This window comes from Athene noctua, chromosome 16 (assembly GCF_965140245.1).
Source record: "Athene noctua chromosome 16, bAthNoc1.hap1.1, whole genome shotgun sequence".
In the NCBI taxonomy this organism is placed as follows: Eukaryota; Metazoa; Chordata; class Aves; order Strigiformes; family Strigidae; genus Athene; species Athene noctua.
Genome location: NC_134052.1, coordinates 8,336,747 through 8,359,445, shown reverse-complemented (window position 1 = coordinate 8,359,445; position 22,699 = coordinate 8,336,747). Strand labels below are relative to the sequence as shown.

The window sequence follows — 22,699 nt, the reverse complement described above, 5'->3', positions numbered from 1 at the left end:
AGTATGATCCAGTCTCATGCTGCAGAGTGCAAAGAGTTCAACTGCTAGAGTTAAGAAAGAATTATTTTCCCCATCTATGCCATTGCACAATAGTAGAGGTGCTGGAGAGAGGGGGTGTCTGAACTGTCGGGTGTGGGGTTACAGCAGGAGGCAGGATATTGGACACACTGTAGTTTATTGCTGACCAGTACAGAAAATATTTTTTTTTTCTTACATTTCAGAAGTGTATAACTAGTTCTGAAAGGGCAGCCTTGCCCTTCAATTCCTAAACAGCCAGCAAGCATTAAGAGTGGAGCTGAAGCCTGGGAGCTGTATTGCAAGAGCAGGAATCTATTTCTATCTCTCTGTGCTGAGAATGGCTGAGAATATTGTCCATGATGACTTTGTAGAGACGGTATAAAACACCTTTAAAGTTTTTGAGCACTTCAGATGAGAAGGACAAAATATTATAAAGTGATTGTTTAATATTTGGATGCACAACTATCAATTGCACGACTTGAAATGAGGGATTCTTTCCACAGTGTGGTTTAGGTGGATCAATGTCATCTCTTGAAACAAGTGATCTTCTAATTTCAGCCTTGCTAAGCATAACATCAACAGCTGCTGGTTCTCTGTATGATTGTGGAGCTGTTATGGACTCACAGAAAAGTACAGAAATGTCCCTTGTTTTCTGCAGAAACTTCAGAAGGTCTTTTCTTAATATGTGTGTGTATGAGGTAAGAATTACCACTCAGAACTCTAGAGATGTTTTCCCAGCCAGGAAAAATAGTGTCCTCTATTTCAGCTCTATTTTCACCATCCGGAATAAAGAAAGGTAGAGATGTTGAGTGGTGCAGTACACATTAATTCTCCTTACAATGAACATTTCATAAAAGCAGGCTCCATTTGGGTACTAATTTATTTTAATTTTTGTACGCACACCCTAGACTTCTTCACTTTCTTTGGAGACACTGAATACATCAGCTAATACTCATATTTACAAGCAGTATATACCTATGTGTTTAGATGCCTGTATATACTGTTATAGCACAATTTTCCTTGAAGTTAGATTATAGCATAGTGCAGGTAATTAAACAGTGATCTCTATACAAATTAAAAGGGTTGGTACATTCCTTTAATATGGAAGTACAATTACAGTAATTTTATGTGCATACTGGCTGCATAAAAGCACACATGCAGTTCTGAAGACTCGGCCCGTGTTTTGTATGTGTTAGTGCTGTTGGCACATGCAAATGTGACGCTTACTCACAGAGAGAGGCTGCCTTTGAAGCTCTACCGCTGCAGAATTGCTATGCAAATTGGCCAGCACTCCAAGACTCAGTAGATTTTCAAATGGTTTGGGAAACACTACTTGAAAATTAAGACTCTTCTTCCCATTTCCTATTAAGCACTGCCAGATCTGAGCAATACACAATACACGCTGAATACGTGCATTTCCTTTTGCTTCTTCCCAGATTGTGCTGGAGTTTCAACTGGAACACCGCAGCACTCCAAGCTATGGCAGTTACAGACTGTCACCAGACAAGCTACTAGGGTATTACTAACTCGCTTACTATTCATTATAACTTAGCCACTGTACAGGCTCAAGGTGAGCTGATTATATGAACAGTTCATTCCACATCCTTCTGCGGCCATCTGAGACTGGCGATTCAGTAGATGTAGTGTGCAGCATTGGAAGGTGCCTTAATCCATTAATTTTGCGTTTGATCATATTTTGGATTTAACTTGTTCCTCAGCCTACTTCCCTTGTGATAGCACGAATGCTTGCAAGCACACTCGCAATATTTTTTTCATCATGATCAGGCTCCAAGCCAGAACTGATGTCAAGGATCAGTGTAACGAGAACAGCAGGTTTCTGGAAAAGGAATGATGGCATGCACACGGCATCAGCAGGGACATCACAAGTATTGAGACACTGTTTTGTTTTTGAAAGTCTGAACTCAAAATCAGCTGGGAAAGCAATGCGATTCCAAGTGACTGCATGCAATGTAGGTCAGTTGAATGCAAAAGTGAAAGCACATGTACCATCAGATTCCCACGTCTGGAGGGGGAGGGATGTCAGCCTGCAAGGGCAAAAAGCCCCAGAAGTCATGTGTGACTCGTGTTTTCCGGTGAGTAACAAGCGCTGCCATCCCGCGTGGATGGGAAGGGCCGAGAGCAAGTCCCGGGGTGGGCGAGTCCAACCGGAGGGGTTGGATGCCCGGCTGGGAGAGACTCACATGTTTGTGCACACACGTACTCTCGAATCCCACCGGCACTGCCACGCTGGGGGGGTGCGGCCCCCCGCCCCAGTCTGCGCCAGCGAGGCTGTGACAGCCGCTGGAGCCCCGCAGCAGGGGCTCCCCGCGGCCCGGGGCCGCTCTGCTCCGTGCGGGGGGCTGGAGGGGACCCCGCGCCGCTGCCCGGGGCCGCGGGGGGTGGCGGTGCGGGCCGGGGGTGCGGGCAGCGCGGCGCGGCCGAGCCTGGGCGCTGCGTGGCGGGTGATGCAGCTTCGGTTGCCAACAGACTTACTGCAGTGACAGTAAGCAGCCTGCCCGCTCGCAGGCATGGGCCCTGCTTACAAGAAGCCGAGTGGAGCCGCGCCGAGGGAAATCCCCGCGCGGGGCCCGGCTCGCCGCGGCGGGGGCGAGCGGAGGCCAGCGGGTGGGCTAGTGGTAGCCTGGGCCCCGGCAGCCGTGGCGGGGGCGAGCGGTAGCCGGCGGGCGGGGTAGTGATAGCCTGGGCCCCGGCAGCCGTGGCGGGGGCGAGCGGTAGCCGGCAGGTGGGCTAGTGGTAGCCCGGGGCTGCGGCGGCGGCGCGGGGACGGGAGAGGGTGCTGCCGCGCCGGGGGGACGGACCCTGCGGGGCCGAACCGAAATGGGGGGGCTCGGGGGTGCCCAGGGCCGCGGTGGCGAGACGGGGACGGCCCGAGGGGCGGGGGACGGCCGGGGGCGCCGCGCAGGAGCGATGGCGCTGCCCCGGCACTTGGCACGGCCCGGACCCGGCGGCGGGGCCCCCGCGGGCGCGGCCGGCCGCTGCTCCCACAGCTTGAAAGTCACCTCGGAAAGTGATTTGGGAAACAAGTTATGGGTTGGGGTTTTTTTCTCCCTGTGGCTGAGTAAAAATGATTTGTTTATACAGAGTCATTCATTTGGATTAAGTGTATGTATGAATTTTAAATGGATCGCTGTTCCTCGGTGGCATGGATGCTCTTCCAGGATGTATGTGTTGTAATGCAAATTAATTTTACTTACTTCCAAAGTGGATTCCAAATTAGCATCCACACAGGGAATTAATTAGGAGTAGCTTTTGCCTCTACAAACACCACCCCACCCCCCCGGTTTGAATTCCACAGTTCTTTGGGGGTCACTGCTGTAAGAGGGGACTAAGATACTTGAAATTCACCTCTTGCCTCGTAGTCATTGCCTTCAGAAAGCCAGAACACTGAGCATAAAGGCTTCTTCATATTAAAGATAGATCACCCTATCTTAAACTTCTAGACAGCATAACGTATTATTAAAAATTCCTAAGGGGCTGTTAAAAATAATTATTTCTAAGGGTATGGAGATACGAATATGTTACTGTGGGGTAAGGTAAGGTAAGGTGTGAACTTGCTGCATATCATCTATGCTGTGGTTTGCCTTGTGTGCTTACTTTTAGCCTGTGGTGAACGTGAAGCTACCCCAGTATGCAGGAGGAAGTGTCTCTCTTAACTTGAGACATCTTGGTAAGCACCGTAGCAAAACAGCAATATTTTTATTTCTCCTTAACGACTTGAGGCTGTTTCTGATACTCACACATCTAATGCATGAGTGATGTCAGATTCTGACCACAGTAGCATCCTATGGCAACGTGTTCCTCTGTTTGACCGAAAAGAACTGTCAGAGCAGGTGATGAATGAAGAGTTCAAACTTCAGTGCTGAGAGAGACCAGCCTGTGAGTAATGGTCTGTCACTGGCCTCAGATCATGAGCTGTTTGCATAACTTTGGCTCAGGACAAACCCAAGCCGAAGATGACAGATGATGCCATATAAGCTTTCCCAGTTCCTCCAGTTGGCTCATTCCAGTCTGATCCAGATCAGCTGGGCCCCAAAGTCATTAGCAGTCTAGAGCCATTTATTGGCAAGGGTGACAGAGTTTGTGGCCTCCCTCCCACTGTTCTGAAGGATGACAAAATGGAAGGTAAACAAATAAGAGGAGTTATTTGCTACACATGGCCTACTCTGAAGCTTCAGCAGTAGCGGGGAAAAGGGATGAGACCGTGGTAAGTAACATAGGCTAGTGCTGTTCCTTCACAGAAGCCACCACCCAGCCATTGTCCCTGGTGTGCATGTGATTGCTGTATGCACAGATGAGAGCGGTATCACACTCTCCTCAGGATTTAGCCACTTCCTACATTCGTGGTTTGGTCAGCAGAATAATGTGTTTGATCGCCTCAGAAAGTGACTAAAATTAGAAATTAAGCTGAATGTGATTTCCAACTCCTTTGAACCAACTGTCATGACTGGCATTTCCCCCTTACCCTTTGTCCTGTGAGTTAGCTACTCCTTACTCATGTTGGGGGGCTCAAAGTAAAGGCAGTGGTGTCCTTGTACCTGACCACCAACTGACCTCCTATGAGTATGTAGGAGGAACATACACACAGGACTAAAGTGTACTTGGACATACAAGACTAGTCTTCAGCTAGGTTGCTCATGTTGTGCCTACCATTAAGAGCAGGAGCCTGACTCAGTGGCACGGTCATACTTTCCAGTCCTGCGTTCTCTGTGCTCAATGCCATTCTGCTGGGCATAGCACTGACAGTTTTGACAGACACACCTTGCCTTTTCCCCACTACCTTTTATGTATCCAGAGCATTGAGAGGCAGTAGCACTGAGGTGAGCATCCATTAATTTGGTTTAGGATCTCCTACAGGTAAGCTGTTTTCTTCATCCTTAGGGGAATTCCTCCTGCTCCTGGTTAAGTCAGAACCTTTTTCCTTGGCAGATGGTAGCAGGCTGTAGTACATCTTCCCTGTCCTTCCCTCTGCCATCCCTTTGGTTTGAGATTCAAACAAAAACAGACACTGAAATCAAATAGACCCTGTAACCCATATTTCATCATTAATCCCCCTTCCTTACTGCCTGGTCTTATTCTATATATTCCCTTGGAAACCATCATGTAGGAGAATCATGGTCATGGGGGAGCTGTCTGAGTCTCATAGAGGGTTCTGGTACCCACCCTTCTTCCCCATGGTCAGGGTCAGGCTACTCCTCTTGGCTATATTTTCACTGGAAAAAAACAAAAACAAAACCAAACCTATTAGGTCAGCAACTCAAAAGATCAGGGAAGGAAAAGGCTTCTCAGTGAAGGCCAGGGCCTCCAGCGAATGAAAAGGAGAAGGAAGAGCAACTGTATACAGCCTGGGACTTGGTGAATGCTGCCAGACATGCATCTGAGGTTTTGGCTGGAACTGTGCAGTACAGTGGGTGAGGAAAGTTCAGAGTGAGGAGGGCACCCTGTTGTTTGTTCACACTCTAGTGTTGGTAAGGGTCTCTTGAATGATCTCCTCATGCTTACATCTGCTCCTTCGGGCACAGCATTGATTGCTGGCCTCCCTTCATTTATCTCTTTCTCATTCATTCATGCATCTAAATGTAGCAACACTGGTTTGAGTGCAACCTGCTCCTAATGGAGCTCCACTCCTGGTGGAGTCCCCATCCCTGGAGGTGTTTAAGAGTGGAGCTGACATAGTGCTCAGGGATATGGTGGAGTTGGGAACTGTCAGTGTTAGGTTACTGGTTGGACTGGATGATCTTCAAGGTCCTTTCCAACCTAGATGATTCTGTGATTCTGTAATACTCAAGTTTAAGACCTTCAGCTTGTTTCTTTCAAGCTCATCCATTGCATTATTACCATTTTGGCATTCAGGCAAAACGTTCTCCATGATACTTATCTGAGGAACCTCCTCCTCCTCCTTTCCAGAGTGCCTGATACTCTTGGAACCGAAGAGCATCTCATCCAAGTTCTGCAATGAGTCTCTCTCCAGACTTTCTAACGTGAACACTAAAAAACACTTGAGGGGTGATTTTTCATCCTGCATGCTTAAGTATCCATAGGCTTTCATTGTCCATCTAGATTTAATCCCTCCATTCTTCCCTTAGCTCTCTGCCATCCATTTTGTGTTGAAGGTCCCACCAAATCCAGAACTGCTGTTCTGTTCACTTCTGTTAAGATGGTAATTTCTGTTAGATCCTCTGGATTCTGAGGTTAGGTCCTTTGGAGAAAGGAGAGAATTTCAGTCTTTCCAAATCTCTGATATTTGTGCTCTTATCAGGACCCAGAAGGGAAGCATGTTTCACATGGATGGGGGCTTTGCTGAAAGAATCTAACCTGTCTCTTACCTCAGTGACTCCATGTTGGAGGGAGCTGCAGTTTGTAAGCAAACAGTAGCACTAAAAATAAATATGTTTTCCCCCATCTCCATGCTGTTAGTGTTTTGTGTGAAAGGATGGCTGAGTGGGTGGACTGACTTTTCTTTGTTCCTTTTTCTTTCCTTTTGTTTTGTTTGTTTAGCTTAAAAATACGTTGTTGTCATTTTCACGAGACGTGACCCAGCCCAAGGCCTTTTCAGTTCTTTCTTTGTTCTGAAGTGGGACCATAGTTTCTCCCTTTCAGGCAGCCTTGGCTTCAGGTATTTTAGCAGGGTGAGGGGCTGCCAGTCCAATTTATCTTTGCAGCTTCTTTCCAGCCAGTTGTTCACCAGTACAAGTTGTACACTAGTACAAGTCTCCCCCATTGTCTTCCCTGCTGCCCTATCACAAACCCAGCCTAAGACCCATATGGGCCACTTGCCAACACATAACTCTGCTCTAGCATGGGATGAATCGCTTGATATTGCCTTTTTTAACTTGTTTTTCAGGTAGTTCCTACCCTTTGAACACTGACATTTTTCAGACTGTCATTCAAACAGTTCATCAGGTCTCAACCCCAGCCTCTGAACTTAATGTGCCTAATTTTTGTGGACTAGAGTAAAACAGAACAGAACTTTTCCAAGTGCCTAAGGTATTCTATCTCAGTGAATTCCTCTAGGAATTCCCACACATGTACAAAACATTGCTTCCAAAGTTTAGGCACAAAAATGTTATACTTCCTCCATGAGTAATTAAGCTTGGATCTCCCTGTGAGGAGATCTGTGTGAGTTCCAAAAGCGTGCTGGCATGGCTGCACGTCCTAAGGTGGGCCAGGATTATCAGAGTTAATGGTAACAAATGCATTTTGCAAAGGATATAAAATCTTACCTTTTTCAATTAGAATCAATCTGTAGGAAGCTGGAAAAGTCCTTTATGTGGAAGATCATGTGTGGCTATGATGAGCATCATGTCAACCTTTAAAGTACAATACTACGCTCTGTGAATAGCGTGTGCTTTTCTGGAAGGAATGAAACGAAGCCCCATTCTAGCAGGTTGCCAGGCTTGGCCTTGCCATCCTCCATCTTCAGCCTCATATCCTGCAGGCTGCAGTTCTGTGGCACTGTCTGAATACTTGCTAGAGGCAGAGGTGGTGGAGCATGAGATTCTGTTGCAGAATGGCAATTACTGTGTTCATCTGAGGCAGGGGGGCCTAGATTAGAGCATGGAGGCATGAATGGCTGCCATTCTGATCTGATGTCCAGTAATAATGCTACTTTCAGTTCTGCTTGTAGAAACCTTTAAGTGTCTAGCCACTAGTTATTTGGTCTCCTCCCAGAAAAAATTATATTACTTGTTTGTTCATTCAGATCACTGCCTGCTTTGGGAATAATGCACAGTAGAAAGAAAAGAAGAAAAAAATAGCACAGAAATGTCCGTATATGTGGAAGACTTCTGAACAACTAGCTAAAACAAAGCAGTGAAACCTGATCAAAGAGAACAAATTCCATAATTTAAGCTGGTTTTGTAATTTTAGTACTTTATCAACAAGTAGATATTGCTGGGAGGGCTGACTGACTGGGTTGTGCAGATGTGTAACATCTGTGCGCATTTGGCCGCTGGAAAGTGTCCTAGTGACAGTTCATTCCAAAAATTTTATTGGTTTTCTAGCTTTTCTCTTGACCGGATAAAGGAAGAATGCTTTTTCCAAGGTCATTTTTGGTGAAAGTGTTTTCTTGTTCAGATCCAGTAGACCAGGGGAGGCAGACTACAATAGTGGAATTAGAGTTTAGTTCTCCTCAGTAGAAGTAGACCACCAAAAGCCTTGTCAGAAGGTTGTGTCATCAATGACAATCTACCTTGGGCACCCAGTTGTGAGTGCTGCTGGCTAACCTACAACATGGAGGGAACAGAACTCCCAACCCACTTTTGTAGAATATAAAGAAGTCAGGAGCCTTGGTCAAGAAGTGAATACTGCTCTGAGATGAGCATTTTGATGTATTTGGAACAGCACTGGTGAGGGTGAGGTCTCCATCCCTCTGTGCAGGGCTTGCTACCACAAGTGCACAGGATCAGAATGAGAAGGCAACAGCATCAGTTGCAACCCGTTGCAAATCAGGTCTGCACCTAGAAACGGGCAGCAGACCTTGCTAGCTACATTCAGCAAAAGCGGGGGTGTGAAGGTGATGTATCCTTCCATTGTCATGATATTGAAGTGTGACTGTGTCCCACTGAAGTGTGACATGGTCCCATTAGGACAAGCTTTATGTTCAGTAAAAAGAATTTCTCAGCTCTGCTCAGAGACGTGAAGCTGTCTTCTGAGGATAGGAGTGTATTTCACTTTCGTTATTGCTGTGAAGATCTGTATTTGTGAGGCGGGCACGCTGAGTCTAGATTTTTCTCTGATACAAAAAGAAGAGGCCAGATACCAACTAGTGTACGAAAACCCTACCTGGTTTTGATCCTTGGCTACATTGTGATCTCAATACATTGACCTTCAGAACCCAGGATATGGTCTGTATTTTCTCCAGAGTTTCACTAGTGCAAACCAACTGTATAAAACATGAATTTGTCCACGTACCTGAAGGGAGGAGAAGGGACAATGCAAAAACCGGTGGCTTTGCTGCTCATTCTTTTTGATGGGTATGTTCTGTGGTTTCTAAATTGCTTCCATGTGCTAAGACAGTGGACAGGTCCCTCTGTTAGTAAAACACATATAAAGAGGTTTTATTCACCTGTTCTCACTATCTAGGTTTGGATGGGTATCTTCTATGCAGCCCCAAAGGGGTATGGTTCATGACAGGCCTCTTTCTCAGCTCCTAAATTCAGGGAAAGCTGAACTTTGTACAGGGGAGGGGAAATTTATTCCCTGACATGTTCTTCTCCAGCAAACTCTGCTTTCCATCCCCCACAAATGATAAGATGAATGATCTTTTATGAAATACAGACTTTATGGGTAACTTGGTTATTGATTGCTCAAGATGATGTTTTTTCAGAATGTTCCTCTATGAGTTCAGGGTGGGGAGAAATAGAAACATACAGGCCAGCTTAATTAATTATTTAATATCAGTAACTGTGTTTTAAACTTACCCACTGAACTTGCACTTAATTCAAACAGCTGTAAGTGCTTTATAAAAGGTGATATTCCCCCATTTTGTGAAAGAGAAACTGAGGCATGGTTCAGCTCACTTATGTGCCCAGTATCACTTGCTGCTGGGAATAGAAAACAGAGTTCAGTCTCATGAGAGAATCATTCGATAATACTTATTATAAAGGAAACTCATTTCTGTCAGGACTATTACTTAATTTTGAGATCATAGGAAGAGGTAAAAGTTTTTTAAGTTGGGCAAGGAAGTTCTTAGCTCTTCCTTCAGCTCTCTCCAGTATGTAATGTCTAGTTTAAATACAGAAAGAATATTAACTGGAACTTAAATCTGTCTTCCTTTTCCTCTGTTTTCCATCTCTTTTAAAATCCTTAGATTTGGTCTTGTTTATATGAATCAACCCCTTGCACTTGAGGCATTTGTCAGCTGCTCTATCCTTTTTCTTTCTTGTTAGTTTTATTCACGGCATGCTGATTTCTTGTAACCCATTTCCCTGTACTTTCATTTGCATTATGCAGTTCAAACACCCGGGCATTATGGACGCACGTAGCCTGCGATCCAGGGAGGGGGGGATATACTCAACACCTCTTGAACCACCCCCGCCTCCTTGCAGCGGCTGCCCATAAGTTCTGTGGTTTCTTTGTTTTAGCCTGGCAAAGTTCCACTGCGGTGAAATCAGCTCAGCCCCGTGAGCTGGCAGATGGCATGGATGGTCTAAGGCTGGCCTTAGCTTTTGCCTTATTTATTTTGTTTGCTGATGGATGAGCACTTTGTCCCCTTTGAAAAGCTGACCACTTCAAAATCCAACCACTCTCCAATACCTGATTGCACCACAAGTCCTGGAAAGTCAACAGAGATTAATATGCATCTTGAAAGAAAGTTTCGGGAGGTAATTTTGAGTTGGCTTTTTTTTGCAATTCATGTATATACCAGTGAATATGACTCCAAAGACATCCTGACTATCCATATTTGCACACTAGCTCGTTTAAACAGTGAGTTTTCAGGTCTGTTTGTCACTACTACTACACTATAAATGTGAAACGATAATGGTAATCATAAAAGTACCATAAAATAGGCTACAAATTACTTTGGTTTGTCAGATTCATATTGGGTTTTGGATGTTTTGGGGGTTTTTTGACTTAAAATGGTTATTTTCTGATATTTAACATCTCTCCTATTTAGCTGGCTTCCAGCCAAGACCTCTTTCCACTGTAGGTGAAGCAGACCATCCACCAGGTTGACAGCCTGCTGTACTCACTATGAAGAGTGTGTCCATCCACCCCTCTGAAAGTGGGACTTTCATCTCCCTAGACACAAATGTATGGCACAAGATGCCATTTTAAATGCCACATGACATTCTGGGAATACTCTCCCTGGTCCCAGAATGCTTCTAGAACTGTTTATCTAAGCTCTCTAATGGTATGCCAAACCACCAGGTGTTCTGTATGCCTGGGGCTCCACTTGTTCTGGAAGGCTTCCTTGGTTTTTGTTTGTACAGACTGTTACCCTGGTCTGGAGAGTGGGTTCAGTGTGCCTCTCCCAGTGCTATAGGCATATTCCTATGGATTGAGAGAATCTTTTCATGCTTTCCCATGACAACCCATGTTAGGATTACTGTATTATATTAATATTACTATATTTCTGTGTCCACTTCCAAGGACTGCAGTGGGTGTTGGCTCTTTAAGCTGTGTCTGCCTTGATCATCTTAAATACTAATACTACCTGTGGGCATTTCTTGCTTCTGTACAGCCCTTCTCAGGCACATGTGACCTCAGCTGTGCATTTCTAAACATGTTTCTGTTTAATGTCATTCAGCAGCCATCATGTTGTTGTCAAGATGATCTTATTACAGTGAAAACTGAGTGAAATTTCATGGTCTTGTGTTATGCAGAAGGTCAAATAAGATGTCCATCACATCCAGGAGACTATAAATAGAAACTGTACAAAAATCAGCAGAGCATGACTAGAGGAGGGGTGGTCATGTGAAACTGCTCAAATTTATGTGCCCAGTTTGGAAACTAAAGGTTAGGTTCCCCATATGGAGAGAAATAAATTTCTTTTGAATTGCCCTCTGGAAGATAATTCCTTCTCTCTTTCCCTAAGGGCTTAATGCAATAAAACCTAGCCTAAAATATACAGTAGAAGAGTCCAGTTGAGTCCACACATCAGGAAAATCATTCTTTTTCAGCTCCCAAATGAAACAACCAGCTCTGTAGTGCTGTCTTTCTCAGATGGTTCTCATACCAAATTGTTACCAGATAGAAACCAGAAGAATTATGAGACCAGGAAGAACAAATAACACCTCTCTTTGGGTACTACATCATCGCCCTCATTTTTGTCCTTTAGAAAAATGGCTTAATTGTTTTGTGCAGGTGACCATCACAAGTAATAGTCACAAGCTGCATTTTGATACCTGAGCAAGGTGGTGGTTTTGATAGCAGTGCTCTGCCAGCCCCTTTATTTTCACACGCATGACTAGTTTGTGCATTTGCAGAGATTACTCTCCCTTTTCAAACAGAAAGCAATAACTGGATCAAACCCAAGCATTGTTTAAGAGTGGCCTGTGACTCTGTGGTTTGTTTTCTTGTTTTGTTTGTAAAGGTCAAAGACATAATGATATTTTTTGGAGGTAAAAGTTAACTTGCACTCGGGTCTTTCACAGTGCTGAACTGGAGACAATTAAGAAAATGGTTTTGAAACAATATTTTAATTGACTCATCCCTTTTATGTTTCTTCAGTTTTCAGTTTTCGAAAATCATCAACATTTTTCCCAAGTAGGTACCAGGGAAGTTTTTGAAATCTCAAAAATATTCCAGGAAAGGAAAAACATTTCCTGCTGATCTCAGCTTGGATGCTTGGGGGAGTATGACATTTTCTGCAAAATTGACAGAAACCAGGTAGGATTTTCACTGCCTGCCAGGCAGGTTTGAAAACCTGCTTGATTTCCTTCCAGCTCACCCACCCAGCTCCTAGGGAACCTGCTGACAGACAGACAGAGAGCAGAAACACATCTCTGTAGTTCTTCAGATCTCTGGGCTGTCACCTGTCCTCTTCTGGAGGTCTCATAGGGGTGTCTGCTGTCGCTCTGGGCAGCCCATCACTGGACTACTTCAAGCTAAGTCTTCCAGAGTAATGGATCTTCCATTAGCAGAGATCTAAGCTTCTGGGATCTTCATGATCTCTGGCTCCTGGGCAGCCTGCCAGGCTTGGGCTCTTTAGCAGTCTTTAACACTGACCCCTCTGCAGCTCTCCTGGCAGGCTGCGTAGGACCAGCAGTGCCCAAGGGCTCCGAGCTCCGGAGGCTCGCTTGCTGGTTCCTGCCTGGTGTGTCCTCCAAGGGTCAGGCAGCCGTTTCGCTGAAGGGCAGGTATTCAGATTCTCCAGCTGCCCCATAGCATGTTCAGCTTCAATTCAAATTATCATTTTTTTTAGGAATGTGAATTTGTCCACTAATTCATGGCGATTTCACAAAGTAACTTTTGAAATTGAAACTGAGCCAGTTGAGGAATATTCTTTAAGGTCTAACTAGGAGTGTTCTGTGAGAAATATTCATCCTTTTGGAAGTTATAGATTAATTGAATGCTGGATCACTCTGGGAACTGATCCTTCCCATCTTTGAATACCTTCTGCCTTAAGTATAATATCAGTGTTGAGTCAAAGCCGATGTGGGTCAGACTCGCAGTATTCAAACCACGTTTGCTGGTTCATGTGGAATACATCATTATCAGTAAAACATGTTAGGATAAAGAAACTTGGTCCTAGGGCAATGTAAATCCTTGATTTCAGACGTGAAATTTTAGATTTGAGAAAGTTATGTGATGGTGAGCCTGGTAGGTCAGGGGGATTTTCTGTCTTTGTTACACCTGCTTTGTTCAACAGAATTGCACACTACATTGCCACGAAGCTCATCAGCTTTCAGCCAGCTGAAGATCCCTTTTTGGTTTTCAGAGAAGGCCAGCTTGTGACATTTCTGCTGAGTGTGCAAGCGCTGGCAGAGGCTTTGCCACATGCTCGGAATTGTGTTTGGAACCACGCTAGCTCATTCTGTCCAAGCAGTTTCATTAGCTACTGAAATGAGCTGGGATGAAGGGTGAAGCCTAGAGATAATATTTCCATGTAGCTCTACCAGTGAATCACTGAGACCTTGTGGAATATGGCTTGCGTTCAAAAGGTTGACAACATTTAACCTCACAGAGCTCTCAGGCACTGGGACCTGAGTGCTTTAGCCTCTGCTAAACAAATAGTTTTAATGATTTGAGCCTTAACAGGAAAGTCCAGTGGGGGCTGTTGAACTCTGGAATTCGCTGCAGGGGGGCACAGCAGAGATTAGAGGCCATGGCTAATCAAAGAAAATCTGCTTTACATTGTACTGCTGCTTGCACAGCCCCCAATTCATATCTGCAACTCCCTTCTGCCTTAGAGGGAGTTGCATGTGTAGACTGACCCTTTCTTTGCTGAGCTTTCCTCTCAAGATCTTCCAAGACAACCTCAGTTTCTCAGGCTGTGAATTCATCTCCCTTTTTTTCAGTGACACCCCTTTCCCCAAACAATAAAAGTTGTCCCAGTTTTTGCATTGCCCCTGTTTTGAATCAGCACACCTTTTTCCATGGTTATGGGGTAAACTGAACTGTCAGCTGAAAGGAATTTTTCAACTGTTCTGGTCGACTGCGCAGCTGCACAAACAGCTGTGCCAGCAGCATGGGGAGTGTGGAGGGCGGGGGTTGCCAGTGCCACTGAATGTGAAACCACATTCACCCATTTTTCGTTACAACTGAAAATTGCTGTGATGCCTACAAACCACTAACGGCAAAGGCATTGGCTAGTTCTTCATTTTCCTTGAGGTGGTGGAAGACAAAGATGCGCCTTCAGATTCTGTAGAGGCAGTAGCTCTTCAACCCAGTAGGTCTAGATATTTAAAATAAAAAGCTTCCAAACTGAAGTGTAGGTGATCAGTTGGTTTGTTCCAAGGTTTATTCCAACCCAGCTCTCATGAGGATCTTATGCTAGCATTATGGATCTTGAAGGCCTTGGATCTGTGCATGATCAGAGCAGATAGAACTGTGGAAATGTGAAACATTACTGCCCACAAGCTGTTTGTTCCCACATCACTGCTAAAGCTCGTGCATCTGGAACTCAGCTGGCAGGACTCTGTGGCATTGCTGCACACCCACTTCGGGCAAAACCTTACTTTAAGCTGTTTGTGATAGTTGGAGGCAACCTGGATGACTTTGTACTGAAGCAGATGAGACAAATGCACACTGTACTGCTATCTCCCCTTAAAGCACTGTGGAGCAATAACTTTCAGAAACAAAGTGGTAAGATGTAGCCAGAGTGAAGTAATATCTCAGATAGCTTCCTCTGTTTCTGCAGTGTTTCTCTAATGATGTTCATAAACAGGTTTGAAAATGCTTAACCTTCTGCTGTGCACCCACACTGATCCCCCTTAACTCCTCATTGCTTCAGTGTAATACTCAGATTGATGGACCTAAGCACCAGAGCAAGCTACACACCAAACTATCTTTTGGCAGTATCTACATCCCAGTTGGAACATGTCTTTTAAAAGGCAGCCTTTTGCAGTTTCATACTTCAGCTACCAACTAAACTCCTTATCAGTGTGATTCTATCAACAGGAAACTGGTAAGAAAAAAAGAAGTACCCAACCCATACACCCCGATGTTATCTAATCTCTATCCAATCTGCTTTCTGCTTGGGGACACATGCAACAGACTGCAGTAACTGTATGTCAGAAGGTCAAAGAATACAGGCAGGGGACAACAGTACAAATAACCAGTTGGGACTCAAAGAATCCAAAGTTGAAACAGATTTTTAAAGCTGCTTAGTAATCAAAATATCTCAGTGTGCAAATCAGCCTTTTTCTTGTGGTCATAGCTCCTCTATTTTGTACTCACTGGAGTGTTTGTCACTGTATCAAAGATGTGACAAGAGTATTATGAGGACAGAAAGTAAGATAGAAATAGCATTTTGTCTGAAACCTTGTAACTTACTTTGCAGATATGGAAGAAAGTGGTTTCACTTATTGTGAAAGAGACTTTTTTGGAGTGCAAAAGACGATTCCTGAAGTGTTCAGCTATTACAGTTGTGTGAGGATATGAGACTTAGCTAAAAGCTCTCGTGAAAAAAAAAGAGATAAAATATATAGGTTTACAGTTGCTACAAATCAGTAATTTTTCATGTTTGTAATTACAGTAAGCTGCTCTAGGCACCAAGAAGATGCTATAGAACTACTTTGATTAGAAAACAATCATAATACCTCTGGTGTTTCTTTTCAGTTGAGGTTGAGCTTATCAGAGACTGAATGCCAGGTACAACAGCTGAAACAAGGCCTTTATGTCAGATGCAGCCCTGGCAGAAAGGAAAACTCAAACGGCAGATCACCTCCCTCTCCTGCCCTCCAGAAAGAGGTGCAGAAAGAATAACTGAATAATACATGCCAAGGCAGCTCTGACCAGCTGAAACAGATGGCACAACAATCTTGTCATCCCTTCCCACTGACCCCAGGGTTGCCTAAACCTCTGCAATCCAATTACTGGTTTTAATCTGATTGTGTTATTGCACTAAGCATATTATTTAAAGACTATACAGGTATGGTTAGCTGGAACATGTGTGAGGCTTGCAAATTAAATGCATTAATGAAAGTGGACATGAGTGCATGTCAACAGTCCATTTATGAGGGCAGTGAGGAGTAATTGAAGTGGGAAGACTGAGAATAAGAATTTAGAGACAAACAGTTTTGTAGCACTTTCATATGTCAAGGAATTAACTAATTTCTGGTTCTGGAACCCTTTTCTTGGAACTGGTAGGGGACATCCTGATAACAAGAGGCTAAGGACAAATATGACTCAGCTGGGTCATGTACATAATCCTGCTGCATTTAAGGTGTGAATAAAGGAAGTGGGAATAGGTCTTAAGTGTATAAAGACCTGGGAAGTTTTTATTCAGAAGTACTAATTGGAAAAATTTCTTTAACTGGTCTAGGAGTTTAGTAGACTTTGCTAGGAAAATCTGTTCTTGCGAAAGCAGCAATCACACACTGAAGGACTTTAACCCACCTGTCTCTCCTCTACCTGGAAAGACTAATTTTTTTGTTTTCGGGCTAAGGCACTTCTTAGTATGCAGTTTGTACATGAGTAGTTATTTCAGTAAAATATGCCACTGATATCTGTTTTAGGAGAGATCTTAAAGATTGATCTAGTGCAGAGATCAGAAGATGCTGCACTCCAGTCCATCATTGTGGTGCAGCTCTGCCAGTATCACAGTCCCAGTATGAATACACAGTGGAAATCACTTCTTATTTAGTTTGTCTGCTGTTTGTCAGTGAAGAAGTGTGTACACAGAGAATCGGTGCTTTTGGTTTTTAGGTGAAGACTATGGGCTGAACTCATCCGAGGATGGACTTTAAGCAGTCCTCATATTATTTGGATAGCAGACCATCTGGGGATCTTCGGTATAGCAGATGCAAGGCAACTGAAAACTTGGCTGTATTAGATCACGAGTGGAATTCTGACCTGTTGCTGAATTGGAGAATAAAAATGAAATGTGTGTATCTTAGAAGATGCAGAAAATAAATAAAAACAATTTAGCCTGCAAATGCACTGCTGCTCCCTATGTAGTGAATGGAGCTGACATGAGGGATTTAGGTATTCCTGCCTCCTCGATCACCGGTATCTGAATGAACTTGAACAAACTGTGCTGACTTCTTTCAGCCTCCTTGTTTCTGACTGCAAATACAGATGATGCAACTTTGACAAGTTCTATAAACTCTGCAGGAGCAACAGTATAGACATTCTAGGGGTGTGTGATGTACATAATCACAGAACACATGCTAGAGCAATATTCATTGACTAAAAAGGCTAACTTGCAGCTTTAAATATATGTGTCTTTCTAGAATTTTGGCCTTTTGTTTAGTCTTACAGTTTCTTCAATTGCATAATTGTTTTCCTATGTCTCGCTTTTTTTTTTTTTAGCAAAACTCCACAGCCTATTTGCAGAAATGCCCTGAGTCTATGCTGGATAGACTTAGGTTTTGCAATCACTGAAACCTGTAAAAATTGTCTTGTTGTCTATTGCTGTGTTTGACTTGTGTTACTGGTGTCATCTCCTTGGCCTGGCTGGCTGTGTACTCACTTCCCTTCAAGTGGTTAAGTTAGTGGTTGTTTTGTGTCTATAATTTAGCTATGGGAAACAGATCTTCCTAACATTGTGGTAGTAGAAGAATCCCTAGAACTATTTCATGTATTTTCTTCCCACTCAGTATTATGAAAAATTCATGATAAATTACTGAATGCTAGCAAATGCTGTGTTATGATCATGTGTGTCCAAGAATACCAATATATGCTTTTTATAGCATATAGGTCTTTAATAAGAGCGTGTAAGAGAACTGTCTACTGTGGGTGACACAGTGGGGTAGCACCTTACACTGGCACCTCGCTCTTCCCATTTACTGCTGTTGTTTCTGCTCGTTCAGCCCACTGCTTCAGCTAAAGGAACGCCTGGAAGACATGAAGAAGGAGAAAAGGAATTTAAAAAGGGATTGTTTGTATCACTTTAACTTCGAAGTTATATAGCTAAAGCAAGGAAACTTCTCATTAGTGTAAAGGTGCCTTGATCAGTGTAACTTACTGATACTTAGTTAATATGGCAAGTTAATTTAGGCCTGGTCTTTGCAGAGTCCTTGCTCTAATTCAGCAATGTTTATGGGTTTCTATATGAGTCTTTATGTAGAGTTAAGTTGTCTGAGTGTAAAAATGCAAAGTGAAATGCTTATACTAAAATAATTCATACAGCTAATGGTATCAGAAACAGCTCTTTCAGAGTAAGGGGTAAGATTATATCCAGGTCTTGGAGGAGGAAAAGAGGAAAAGTGATATGACTGCAGGGGTTAGCTGAAGCATTTCAACTTCTTTGTGTAGATAAAGCCTTTTTAACTAATGCAGTATTCTGTGTGTAACATACTCTTCCTTATTCTTCCTTCTTGCTCCTTACAGCTTGGATAGACTCCCGCCAGTCAGAGCACCACGGTTTCACAGAAACTGTCTGCTGGTGGTGAGAATCAGCAGAGTCAGAGGCTGCTCCTGAGACGTTTCCATTTCCTAAAGCATCCACTGAGACTCAGGGCCAGCTGAGGTGAAGAGAAAATTGGAGAAAATTAGGTGCTAAGCTGTCATATTCCAGTTTAAAGTAGGTCTTTCTGAAGTTAGCTCTGACTGAGGTTAGGTCCCAGAAACTCTCCAAGCTGTGCTGCTACCCAGAGTCCATGTCACAGGTAACTTAGAAACATGGACCTCCCCAAAAGAGCCTCCTGGAGAGAGATGTGTTGGGGTGGTTTGAGCCTCAGCAAAAAGCAGTGGTTATATAAACAAAGCATCCTGTCCCCTGCATTTGAAAGAGAGTATTTATGAAAGGAATGCGCCAAAACCCACAAGAGGTGAAGGGACATGTAGAGCCGCCTACACCCTCCATATTCCTTACACACTCAGTCACTGCAAAAACAAACAAACAAGACAGGGCTGGCTTTGCCAAGATGGTTATAGGGAGTGACTCAAAGAAGTCCAGTGTCCAGCTGTAAACAAAAGTGAATATGCATTATTTGGAAAATGAAACAGATTGATGCAAAGAGCTGTGTGCAAATAAAGGATTAGGAGAAGGGAGGAGTGGCAGCAGGGCATGTACATGTTACCACTGAAAAGCGCATAATGGGATGAGACATGTGTTTGTCTGGGCTCATATGTGTGTCTAACTGAGCGTGACTGCCTACACACAGATATCCACCCTCTCCGAAGGGAAGGACCATAGGACAGGCCTTGTCATTTCAGTTGCAGGGACAACTCCTGATCTTGTAATCTTTTTTTTTTTTTTTTGGCTCTGCCATAGACTGATGGTGCTGCCTTGAGCAAGTCATGGGTGTGTACTCCTATCCCTGTGAGCACATACGTGTGAGTACCCATGTGCTTTTCTGAGAATGCTGCATGCCTCAGCTTGCATTCAAGTGTGTTTATACAGGTGTGTGCATAAACATGTGTGATCCATATGTTTGTGTGCATGCACGTTGAATAAATATGGGTGTATCTGTACAGTGACTTTGTAACCCAGTGTTCAGTGGAAGTTGTGTGTTACACATGTGAGGGCAGGAAGCTGGTTTTGTGTATATGTGCTTCCTGCATGTATATAGGTGCTTGCCCATCTGTGGATGGGGCTTTTCCGTACAGGCAATGCCATTTCATTTTCTACAGACCAGTGGCAAAACAATAATGCCAAGTGAAAAGCTTGTGGAAATCTGAGCTACTGATTGGAGCAGGATAACTCCAGTTCTCTAATGCAGCAGTGAGTTTTTGCCTCACTTGCTTTGTTGAAACCTTACTTGCATTTACATCAAACTGCAGAAGTGTAAGGTGTCTGTTTTGATTCCACCTGCACTGGGATTCTTTAATCTGCTCTAGATACAACATGTTCTTTGGATACAGTTACACCTCAGATATTAAGATAAGGCTGTATCATTTCTGCATCACTTATGATCAGTTTATTAAATTATATTGGCTTAAACACAGAGGTCTAGTAGCAGCCCAAGAGCTGAAAGCAGCTGGGAGGTCCCTAGAATTGGACAAGCAGACATTTGGCCAGTGTCACTTAATCTTGTCTGTGACAAATAGGATGTGTATATGGAAAGATCTCCCATTCCTTGGGCATAGCAGTTACAGTGATTGAGCTCTGAAGGGGTTGATAGGGATATCTGAAGGTATGATTTTAACAGGCCTTTAATTCACCTAGCCCATTTTAGTGATAGAACTGATTGCTTAACTAGGATGCTTAAATTTATTTCCCCCTCTTGTTGTTGTTGACACTTCCTCTTTTAGGTATCTGGTTGTTTTAATGTCTCTAAGAATCTTACATTACAACATTTAATTTTCAGAGAAAAACACTTTTCTGTGCCTAGAAAAACTGTTCTTCCCTTCAGACAATACTCTGTGTGCATATATAGAAGTATGTGTATATGGATGTATGTGTATATAGATGTATGTGTATTTATGAAATAATACTCTGATTATTATCTGCACTGTGCTGTTTACTGCAGTATCAAGTTATTATGTCCTGGCCACATCTAATAGGTGCTGTGCTCAGCAGTGCTGTATTTCATGGCCTTGGTTGCTCTTGTATGATGACACTGCCTTGTTGTGGGTACTCAGTGGTATCTTCTGTTCACAGATGCAGTGCCATGGTATATTGTTTCCGGATGATGTTTGCTTCTAGTAGCCGTATCATCCAGGGCCAGCGCAGGTAGCAGAGTTTTCACAATTTGCATTGTTTAGCCTGGCCTGCTTTGTAGTTGTGCTCGTTGAATTGGATTGTGGAACATATGTTGAGAGTCCAGGTTTGCCATGTAATGATATCCCTGTCCAGTCTTGCATTTTCTTATTGGAGCTGGGAATTCTTCTATTCTTCTATTTATATTTATTTTATTTTATTTATATCTTCTAATTCTTCTATTTGAAAAATTCATCACTGAACTGTCTGTATTGTGCTATATTTTTTGTGAGTATACAGTGACACTTTGTTATCTAAGCATAGATCTATATGGTTTGGGGCTTTTTGTGAAATAGCTGTTATTTCTCTGTCAGAAGGGCTTCTTCTTTTGTTTCCCCCACTATTAAATTAAATAAGTCCTCAAAAATAGCAAGTTAATTGCCAAGGACTGCATAGTAACTGTGATCAGTGTTTAATTGGCTTTAGATTCCAGACAACATATAACAAATTAGCTTCTGTCTAAGGAACCCATCTTTCTGCAGGCAAATTAAAAAACTCTGCAAACAGATCCTAATGACATAGCAGTGATGTGGTGTGTCTCTCTTTTGTGTCATTTAAGTGCACAGTATTGTGGTTCACTCTGTGAGTTTATAATTAAAGCAAGTCAAAATAATGTTTAATAATTTTACCTATTTTACCTGAGCATTTGTTCAAACAGTGCCTGATTCTTGAAAAAAGGAAAGTTGAAAGTATGACCATGTGTACAAAATACTTATTGCACAATTTTGCATGCACAATTACCCTGATGGCAAATGCAATTACACACTATGTATCTACAGCTGCATGCACAAATTGGCAAGTGCTTAACTCAGGATTTTTATGTAGTCTGGTGAATTTATTTGGCATGAGAAGCCTTCAGGAATGAAGTCTCAATCTGTGGACACACAAGCTAACCTTTCCATAGGATATGCCTCTATCCTGGCTTCCCTCAGAAGTTAAAATTGAATTCCATCCCCATTGCCTGTTCAGACATTGACGTTTTCCCTGGAAAGCAGTGATGAATTTTGAACTTCATGATATGCTCATCAGTCCCTGTGGAGCAAATGGCACTGCACTCTAAAGGATCTGATTACCTCAGATATGATTTGATCCTGCTGAAGACTGTGTCCTCCATTAGCAGAAATGACCGAGATCTGTTCTGATCTTTGCTGTATGCTCTGGGAGTGTTATTTAAGCTGTTTGCACAGTTTCACTAGCTCATGGTGTTTTTCAGGGTCCTTCTGTTCTTTGCTGGTCTTTCACTCTGGCTTAGTCAGGACTTTTTTTTTACGTTGACCAGAAAAGTCTTACTGTTGCTAAATGCTCTGTGGCTCTTGCCCAGCTGACAGGTGTATGTAGTTAAGTACTGATAGTCCAAATTTCAAAACAGGCCAGATCCAGATTTCCAGTGTTCAACACTTACAATTATTTTCAAATTTTCAAATTTCCATACTTTAAAAGCAGCCTCTCTCATTCTGAGACATTTGTAATTGGGTGTCAAAATGGCCAGTGTCTTGCAGCTATTTCTGTATTGCTAATGGCTGGATTTTTCCAAGGGCTTGGCAGCTTCTTGGAAAGTTGAAGGAGGTCCTCAAAATATTTAAATTCGTGTTACTTTTATTCCAGAAGGTAAAAAATACTGTGTGACAGCATGTGTGTTCACAAAACTATTTATTAAGTCTACCTGGCATGCACTGGCAGAAAGCAGACTGGGTTATGGATGAATCTGCAGCTTTTCTTCACCCTGCAGGTCAAACTGAAGACCTGTAGCAAATCAGCAACCTGGGGGAGAGTTCCTGTAGAAATTGCTTCTATCCCTTCAGCGTATTGGAGATGAGGTGAGGAAGCATCCTTATTATTAATTACTCATCTGTTGCTAAGGTAGAACTCGTTGACTTTTGGTGACTGATTTCAAAGGGCATCTTATGT

The 22,699-nt window shown here is 43.2% G+C and overlaps 2 long non-coding RNA genes across 3 annotated transcripts in view; both read left to right on the top strand.

Annotated features, from left to right (window-relative positions):
• LOC141966795 (uncharacterized) overlaps positions 1-22,699 on the top strand; it is a 146,124-nt gene that overhangs the window by 96,197 nt on the left and 27,228 nt on the right. The gene's annotated exons all lie outside the window — the stretch shown is intronic.
• Positions 1,971-20,982, top strand: LOC141966796 (uncharacterized). The gene is made up of 3 exons (XR_012634619.1): positions 1,971-2,111; positions 19,364-19,425; positions 20,693-20,982. It is a non-coding gene; the product is annotated as an uncharacterized LOC141966796 (long non-coding RNA).